The sequence below is a fragment of the Juglans microcarpa x Juglans regia genome, chromosome 4D (assembly GCF_004785595.1).
Source record: "Juglans microcarpa x Juglans regia isolate MS1-56 chromosome 4D, Jm3101_v1.0, whole genome shotgun sequence".
Taxonomy (NCBI): domain Eukaryota; kingdom Viridiplantae; phylum Streptophyta; class Magnoliopsida; order Fagales; family Juglandaceae; genus Juglans; species Juglans microcarpa x Juglans regia.
Genome location: NC_054600.1, coordinates 5,062,898 through 5,072,510, shown reverse-complemented (window position 1 = coordinate 5,072,510; position 9,613 = coordinate 5,062,898).

Sequence of the window (9,613 nt, the reverse complement as noted above, 5' to 3'; positions counted from 1 at the left end):
GAACACAAAATCAGCCTTTCTCCAATACATATAATCCGGGGTGGAGGAATCACCCAAATTTCTCATGGAGGAATGATTAGCCTAGCCGGTCTCCACCACCTTCTCAGCAGCCATTTCATCAGGCTGCTCCTCAGCACCAGTATCAGCCATATCAGAGCTATCCTTTTGTAGCACCTTCAGGATTTCAACCTCATGTAGCTGTACAGAGTTCTCAGCCTCAATCATCTGCGAGAAGTCTCTAGATGACAATATGGCACAAATGGCCAACACACTTCAGCAATTCATGCAGATTCAGGCCACCACAAACAATCAGAACACTCAGGCCATAAATGACTTGCGGGGCAGCATCAATAAAATAAACACAATATTGAGCACTCAAGAGAAAGGGAAATTTCCAGCACAACCTCAACCTAATCCTCAAGTATACCGGCAACAACAACAGCAAGTGCATAATATCTCAGGGGAGGTTTTTGCGACAGCGAATGCCGTTCTTACTTTGAGAAGTGGAAATGAAGTTCTCCAACCAGAGATGACTATGGACACACAGGTAGTTGCTCCTACACCTGAAGATGCAACAGAGACTGGTGAAGCTGAAAAAGAACCAGAGGTAGTGAGACCAGAGTCGAAGAAGCCTGTGAGTGCAGATGCTGAAACTAGTAGGGGTACCAACCTGTGGTTCCCTATCCTCAAAGATTGGCAGCTGGCCAAAAGAATAAATACCACACTGAAATTCAGGAGATCTTCAAGCAAGTAAAGATTAATATTCCACTCTTGGATGCCATACAACAAGTTCTTTCATAAGCAAAATTTCTAAAGGATTTGTGCACAGTGAAGAGGAAGCTGAATGTAAAGAAGAAAGCTTTCCTAACGGAGCAAGTAAGTGCATTGATATTGAGCGAGACTCCTCAGAAGTTTGGAGATCTCGGGTCTCCCTACATTTCCATTATGATTGGTGAGTCAAGCATTGTGAGAGCTCTACTTGATTTGGGGAGTAGTGTGAACTTGCTACCGTTCTCAGTGTATGAGCAATTGGGATTAGGTGAGCTAAGAAAGATCTCCATCAAGCTACAGTTAGCTGACAGATCAGTCAAGGTGCCAAGGGGTATTGTTAAGAATGTGCTTGTCCAGGTGGACAAATTTTACTACCCAGTGGATTTTGTAGTTCTTGATATGCAGCAGCCAGCCACTACTATTTAGTAGGCGCCTGTCATCCTTGGGCGCCCATTCCTTGCTACCTCCAATGCACTGATAAATTGTCAAAGTGGAGTACTGAAACTCACATTCGGGAATATGACATTGGAAATAAATGTGTTCAATACTTGCAAGATACCTGATGATTGTGACGAGTCAGAGGTGCATGCTGTTGATGTGATTTAAGAGCTTGATGAAATAAAGAGAGAGGCCTACGACAATTCCTGCTTGGCAAAGGAGCGAATGAAGGCCTTGCATGACAAGAAGATCCATGACAATCATCTTGTCCCTGATCAGAAAGTGCTCCTCTACAATTCAAGACTGCATATTTTTCCCAGGAAGCCGAATCTCGATGGAAGGGGTCGTACATTATAAAGAAGGTTCATCCTCACGACGCGGTAGACATTGTCAATCCGAATAATGGCAATTGCTTCACTGTCAATGGACAACGTCTAAAGCCGTTTCTGAAAGTCTTTGATCCACACGAAGAGATCTTGCTTGTGCAAGATTCCAGGGAAGTGTTTTCATCTTTTCCCCTTTTATAGCTTTCTTTACTTGCATTTTGTTTTTTTTTTATTTGTGGTTTTACTTTGATTTTATATTTCATGTTGATTTGTTTTTTGTTTTGCTTGCTTATTCTTGTGTACTTTATTTTCTTTCATTCGATTCATTGAGGACCATGTCTCTCACTAGTTGGGGGTAGTGTGTGCATAGATTTTCAAAAAAAAAAAAATTGCATTAATATGATGTGCATTGATACATATATGATTGACACACACTCCATTTCTGGTATTTTGTGAAATCTGAGCATCTTGGTGGAGTAGTTGAGTGAAATCATTTTGTGAAGATTTATTTTCAAGCTTAATAATAGAGCATGATTTTTGATGCATCATATTTTGTTGATGTGTGGCTTGAAACACCAGGATGCTATACTTATTAAGAGGAGACTTGATAAGATTTTTGTAGAACGAATGTCAAATTTTGAAAGACATTTTGCACATCCTTACACTTGTAGTGTTCCTTATTTACTGTTTACTGATTTAACACAGGAGAAGTAACTGCAGGACTACCGAGCCATGCTTTCCAAAAAAGAAAAAAAGAAAGGAAAAGAAAAAAAAAAAGAAAAAGAAAATAGATTTGAAAAGAATAAAAAAAAAAAAGAAAAAAAAAAGGATAAAGGCGACTTAGTGAACTTTCCTAAGTAAAGGGCTAGAAACAATTACCCAAGATTTTGGGAGTTGAGTATTCAACCTTTAAAAACAGAGCTGGTGTGAAAACTGCTAGTCCCTTGGGCTTTGAGGTAGTTAGAATCAACAATGATTAATCTTAAGGTTAAAAAATCCTATGACAAATCATGGCTAGTAATGAAGAACACACAGCCAGTTTAGCTCCACACACACATTTGAGTTTTGAGACATTTGCCTCAATTCTATGTGAAAGATTGTTGAGATAGTCTTAGTGGATATAGCCATGGGGGTTGAGTAGTAACGTGTCACATTTGTGAGAATTCAGAATTGTGTTTGATTGTTTCTGTTTGGATTTCGATCTTTATGCAATATTCATCTCAATTAATTTTCACTATTTTGCTTAAGGATTAGCAAAAAGTTAGTTTGGGAATGTGATTGAGCTAAGTTATTGCATATTTTATACATTTAGAACCAATATATTTGATTTATTTCATTACATTATTATTAGTTTTAGATGGAAAAATTGTTAAGATGAATAAATCTGAGTTGTGATTTAAATTGGTTAATAGCAAGATTTATGCTTAATTTTATAACTTGTGATTTAATTGGACAATGTTCATTCACATGCACAACATATTTTTGATATTCTATTTTTTTTTATTTTTTTTATTTCATTTCTAATTTTATTTTATTTTTTTAGGCAAAAAAATAATAATAATGCAAAGAAAAGTCAAATGAACTCTCTCATTTAAATGAGTCTTTGACTTGGTCTTCATGGAATTGGATGGGGGACTAAAGCGGGTTTGAATTGGCGTAGGAGAGCTGGACTCTTTGGACAAAACGGATTGGCTACGCGGACGCAAGGGAGAGCTGGTTTTTGTTTTTTGGCACGCAAGCACAAGGAGATATTTTTATTTTTAGACGGACGAAAACGAAAAGGGAGGAGTAACGCACAGCAGCGTCGCACAGTTGAAGAACTCCTCCAGGGTCCAATTGCCGCTCCAGCCGCCTCCTTCATTACCTACCATCTTCATCTCTATTCATTTAGCTTGCTCTTTTCATTCCCTACTTTTTATTTAATTTCAGTTTAAAGTTTATGGAATATTTTTGAGATTTTTGGATTAGAAGTTTAGGCAATTTATTTGCTGTTTATTTACTTCATGTTATTTATTTTTCTCGCTTCTTTAAGCTTTCATTTAACAGTGATTACAATTGCTATGTATTAATTTTGAGAATTTGTGATTTGAATACAAGGATGAACTCTAGAATATTGATTTTGAAGCTTTTCAATTTTCAGCTCGTATTTTGTCAATTACTTTCTAATCTAGTTTAATTCTTAGCTTAGGTTTGTTAATCTTTTAGTTCCATTGCATATTAGATTGATTAAAGTTTTATTAGGACTTAAATAATTTCAGTTTTATTATTTAATTTTCAGATTAATTAAGATTGTTTAGTTTAGTTGATTCTTTGATTGTTAATTTCAATTTGTTAGTCTTTTACATTTCATTTCGACACTCAAAAATCTAAAAATATGAATCTAGTCCATGACTAGTGCCTTTTCATTCCCGTTGCACTCTCGCATTCATTGCACATACCATCATTTTTATTTTCTCTTTGTGAATATTTTCACCATTTTAAACGAGTTTGATTTTAAATAACTTTCCCTGAAGAGACGATTTAGAAATTTATTCCTAATTATTACACGACACCCTCTTGCACTTGGGATAGCCTTTGTGCTACTCATTTTTGAGTGAGTCACCCGACCTATTTAAATAACGGGTCATGTCATGTCACCCATTTTGACCCATTTAATAATTAATTAGAAATAGGTCAATAATACACAACTCATTTCAAACTAACACACATAATCCATTTGACATGATTAACATAATTTCACATGAAAGTTAAAATATATATTTATTAGTAATCACAATATCTACAAAAATAATAAGAGTCGTACCTACTAACAAAATTTAAATATCAAAATTTTTAAAATTTTAACCTATAATAAAACCAATATTACAAATCTTATAATAACAAATATGAGCACAGGTCTAGAATTACAATCTCGACAATAAAAACATAAGCATATTATGAAATATTAATATTACAACCCAACAATAATAAAATTGTAATTTTGAAATAAAATTTAAATGGGTTTGGAAAGGCATATTCGTCCTCCGAAGGGCTGGGCCTGGTCCGTTTCACCAAGGCAAAAAGCCCAGATGATAAGTGTCCATCGAATGGTGAGAAGAAGGCCCATACCAGCACAGAAAAGATGGGACAGCATCCACATGGGCACGTCTCCATCCACGTCGCATTAAATGCCCCGATGTGGGCCATTGACAAGAGATCATGGCAGAAGATCTTGTCCTTGACAGTAGCTGCCGCATTAAATGCGATGACATGCCGCCTAGGGCAGGGGGCGGACACCCCATGCACAAAGAGAATAGTGACCCCACCAGAAAATGGGGTAGACAAGTCAAACTCATGCTTTTATCCCAAACTCTCTAGATCTCTAAAGGAAAAACTAATTTAGGTATCGGAGGTGTTTTCTAGCACTCCAGGCCACCAAGTTTCCTTGATATAGAGTCGGGCGTGGAGACTGGCGAGGTGTGAAACAAGTCCTCAATAGAGTTATTGTGGGTTGACCCAATATTGGCTTGTTTATTAATCGTGATTTAAGTGGTTAACTTGTTTTGACCCAAACTCATTTATATCAAATCCGAACCCACTAATTTCATATTGTGTTCGTGTTAGGTTCACAAGTCGTGACATATATTACCACCCCTAGAATTAACTAATCTTAAAGAGGAAGCACTCCAAGATTTTTTTTAAAAAAGAATAAGATCTCTTATTCATAAATAATCACATAGGATGAATACAATGGGGAAGACCCTCCAAAGTAATGTTCTCCTCAGAGAGTTTCAATGCATCCCTTGCAAGATTATGAGTAAAAAAATTACAAGTTCTAGGAATAAAATTGATAAACCAACTAGACACCTGAGGTACAAATCTCGTGACTGCTCTGGATATCCTTGACCACCTGTTGGGCATCCCCTTCCAATATAATGTGTGTTTGGCCAAGCTGTTGACATAGGATTATAGCTTTGAGGGCTGCAATTGTCTCTGCTAGGTGAGCATCTGGAAAAGAATCCCACTGAGACCTTAAGCTTGCAATAATATGTCCACTCGAGTCTCTAAGAACAACTCCAATACCAATCCTGCAATGAACTTTATCCACAGCTGCATCACAGTTTGCTTTGATGAAGTTTAAAGGAGGGGCTTTCCATTGGCATTCTCATGTTGTGATCAGTGCTGAGCCAACAGCAGGTTTCAAATTTGCTTCCTTGAATTCACTTATTAACTGCTTAGCCAACTTGACTACTGCTTCTGGAGACCAGAACCCTTCCTCAAATACTAACTTATTCCTTCTTTTCCAAACTTGATAAACTATTGCAACAACCTCATCCATAGTCTCTCCATCCAAGACAGTAAACATATTTGATAAGAGATCTGTGAAAGAAGAATCCGTCAGCTTAAATTTCTGTAGTCTTTTGGAACAAATCCCCCAGACATCTTGCACTGATATACAGGATCAAAGAGCATGTGTGACAGTTTCAACCTCAGTAAAACACACTGGACAAAAATGAGAGTTCACAATTTTCTTTCTAAACAGATTATGTTTTATGGGCAAAGACTCATGACATGCTCTCTAAAGCAGCATCTTTGTAGCATTAGGTACTCCCAATTTCCATACTTTAGGCCATAGTTCCTGCTTAAAAGAACCAATTGAAGTCTGCCCATTGCCCTGCCTTCGACCTCATTAATAAGAGAGTAAGCGCTCTTAATAGAAAATTTCACATCCTTAGTGCATCTCTAAAGAAGCTTGTGTGGCGCCCTCGACCCCCATGTACAGAAACTCAGGAATCGAGACGCCCGGATGATGACAACACGATCACGCATCCTAACGATAGTGCCGAGTATGTGTACAAGCAATAGTGTACAATGAACAACGCAGCGGATAATTTAAGTAAGTCGACTAAGTACCATAATTTTTTAATACAAATTTACATAAGTAAAACGTTTAAAAATGAGTTAGACAGTTATCCCGAAAAATATGATATAAGGTCTAAATACATAAACGAGTGATCCCATATCACTCCTCTAGTGGAGCCAAATCGTCAGGCTCACCCTCAGCATCATCTGCATCAAAATCTGCGTTACCATAAAACGGTACCACAGATAAGTAATAATCCAAACAACCTTCAAGAATAAAAATGCATTAATGCAACCAACAATTATGCATGCATATGATGAAATATGCATTAGTCTTGGCGACAAATGCGCTGGGCATGGAACTGAGCATCGCTCGTTAAGAAGTCACTCGCACCAGCAGAGGGGCCACGAAGTCGGCATGAGAGCGTTCAATCTCGTCCGATCCCGTTGTTGCCCAACAACAACCCTAGGGACATCACTCAGTATATTCTGCTCCCAAGTGACCAGAGGAGCTCCACCGAGATAATGCCCTATCTAGGCTTGGGGTCGTGATACACACACACCCAAAACCATTTCTCACATGAAAATCCAGTTTTCAAAAATACACATGAACATGTATGCAATCATGAGAAAACTCAGTTTTCATTTACAAACATGAACATGCGTGCAAGTATGCAATGTACATGAAACGACACAATATCCAACAACCAACAAATCACAACATAATCTAGTCACACAAATAACTCAATCCTCCAATCCATCTGACCCCCTTACTCCTCGGACTCAGTCCGGCACAACCAACCAGATCATAATAAAAATGAGTTAGTGCAAAAATACATTTAAATCACGAAAGTTCTTTGGAAAAATACTTACAGTGCTATAGTATAATTTTCGAAGGATCACGGAGGTACTAGAAGTGGCGACACAACAAAGTAACAGTGCAAAATGCACTATGGCCGTGGGTCTCAAAATGCTAGATTTTGAACGAGAACAAACGAAGACTGGAGATTACTAGAGAAGGGCTTAGGGATGTCGGTGAAGCTAATGGTGGTGGTGGTTGGCCGTGGGTTGCGGCGTAGAGGGCGTAGAATTCCAAAAAGTTCAAAACGGAAATGGAGTTTGATGGACTTCACCTGTGGCAGATCGGAGCTGAGGATGGGTGGTTTAGGTAGCAGGGGGATAACCAGTAATGTGACGAAGAGGTGGTGGCCAATGGCGGCGCGATGGTGGCGCGCGAACACAAGGAGTGTCGCGGCTTGAAGCCGTGCATGGGAGCTCATAGCGGCGCGAGAAGGGCTAGAAATGGAGGGGGTGGTTGCCGACCAGATGGGAAGAAAATGGGAGGGGCGGTGACGCACACGGACGGCACACGGCGGCGTAGTGGTGGATGGCGCACGAACGGGGAGAGAGAGAGGGACTTCACGCGCGGGAGAAGAGAGAGAGAGGATAAAAGAAATGAGGAGAAAAATAAAAGAAAAAGAGGAAAAAAATGGAAAAAAAAAAAGTGAGGGAAAGAAATGAGGTCCAATCCTCACATCTTAGGTCACAAAAATGATCCAACGAAAAAGATTTCAAAACAACAAGTCAAATAAAATAATTTAAACGTAATGATTAAATGAAAATAAAATAATTAAATCCAACAATAAATTATTTTAAAATGAAGAGCAATTTAAATTCATAACAATAATTAATATTAAGAAAGTATATCAAAATAATTTTTACAAATTAAAAATCATAAAAATAAACCAACTAAAAATTCGATAAACTTAAAACAAGAGAACCAATATTTAAATTAATAAAAATAATCATTCAATTAAAAATACACTAAAATACGGGGTGTTACAGCTTGTCAGGGGCATTTTGAATATTCAAAGGAATTCTACAAATCAGCATGCTTCCTTAGGCTCAAAGTTATCAAATATCAATGCAGTCTTCGATGAACAACTTTGTTTGTCAATAAGGTAGCTTACCAATGCATTTTCATCCAACCCTCTCCTTACAGACTGAACTCTAAATGAGTTTGGTTTTGGTAACCACTTATCATGCCAAATTTTGACAGTCTCTCTACTCCCAATATTCCAAAACAAACCCTCCACTAGAGCAGGCCTTGCTACCATAAAGCCCCTCCAGAGATATGAAGGGTTGCTACCCATCTTGCTATGTAAAAAGTTGGACCTGTGGTAGTATTTTGCCTTGAGTACTTGAGTTGCTAAACTGTGAGGCTACTGCACCAATCACCACCCTTGCTTAGCTAATAGTGCTAAGTTAAAATTCTCGAAATCTCTGTAGGCTAGTTCCCCTTCCTTTTTTGTTTTCCCAAGTTGTTTCCAAGGTAACTAGTGTGTTTTGGACTTGTCACCCCTTGAGCCCCACCAAAATTGTTGCATCAATCTGTTAATGGCTTTCAAAATAGCTTTTGGTAATTTAAAGATGGTCATACATTATGTTGGGATTGCTTGCACTATGGATTTGAGGAGCACCTCCTTACCAGCTTGTGATAAAAAACTTCACAGTCCAGTTTTGCATCCGAGATCTTATACTTTATAGAATAGGTTTGAAGGTTGCTAGTTTGTTCTTGTCTACATAAGTAGGTAGACCCAAGTACTTCTCATAACACCTTGCTTCCCTTAACCCAACAGAATGGAGAATAGCTTCTTTGATGTCCACTCCTGTATTGCTGCTAAAAAACATGGAAGTCTTGTCTAAGTTCAACCTTTGGGCTAAAGTTGTTTCATATAAATTAAGCAACCTGAAGAGTCTGTTGCATTCAAGAACATTAGCCTTACAAAAAAGTAAGTTATCATCTGCAGAAAAGAGGTGGTTGATTAATAAGGATCCTCTTGCAAAAGGAAAACCTGAGATGAGACCCTTTCCTTCTGCTTTGTCCAATATGTTCCCCAGCACTTCTCTATCCATAAGAGAAAAAGATAAGGGGATAGAGGATCCCCTTGTCTCAAACACCTTGAAGGATAAAAACCTTGCTAAGGACACCCATTAATTAGAATTGAATATTGGACAATGGTCACACATTGCTGAGGACACCCAAGATTACCGCAATTGAATTATAACATACATACAACATTTTTACAACTATTTTTACAATCCAATTTAAAATCACGTGGACGGACCGGGCGGTTATATAAGATTTGAAGTTCAAACAAACATATACGTATGCTACTAGTTTTGAGGTATGAATGAGCTTTATTGACAGGCTTACAATTTATTCACAATTTATA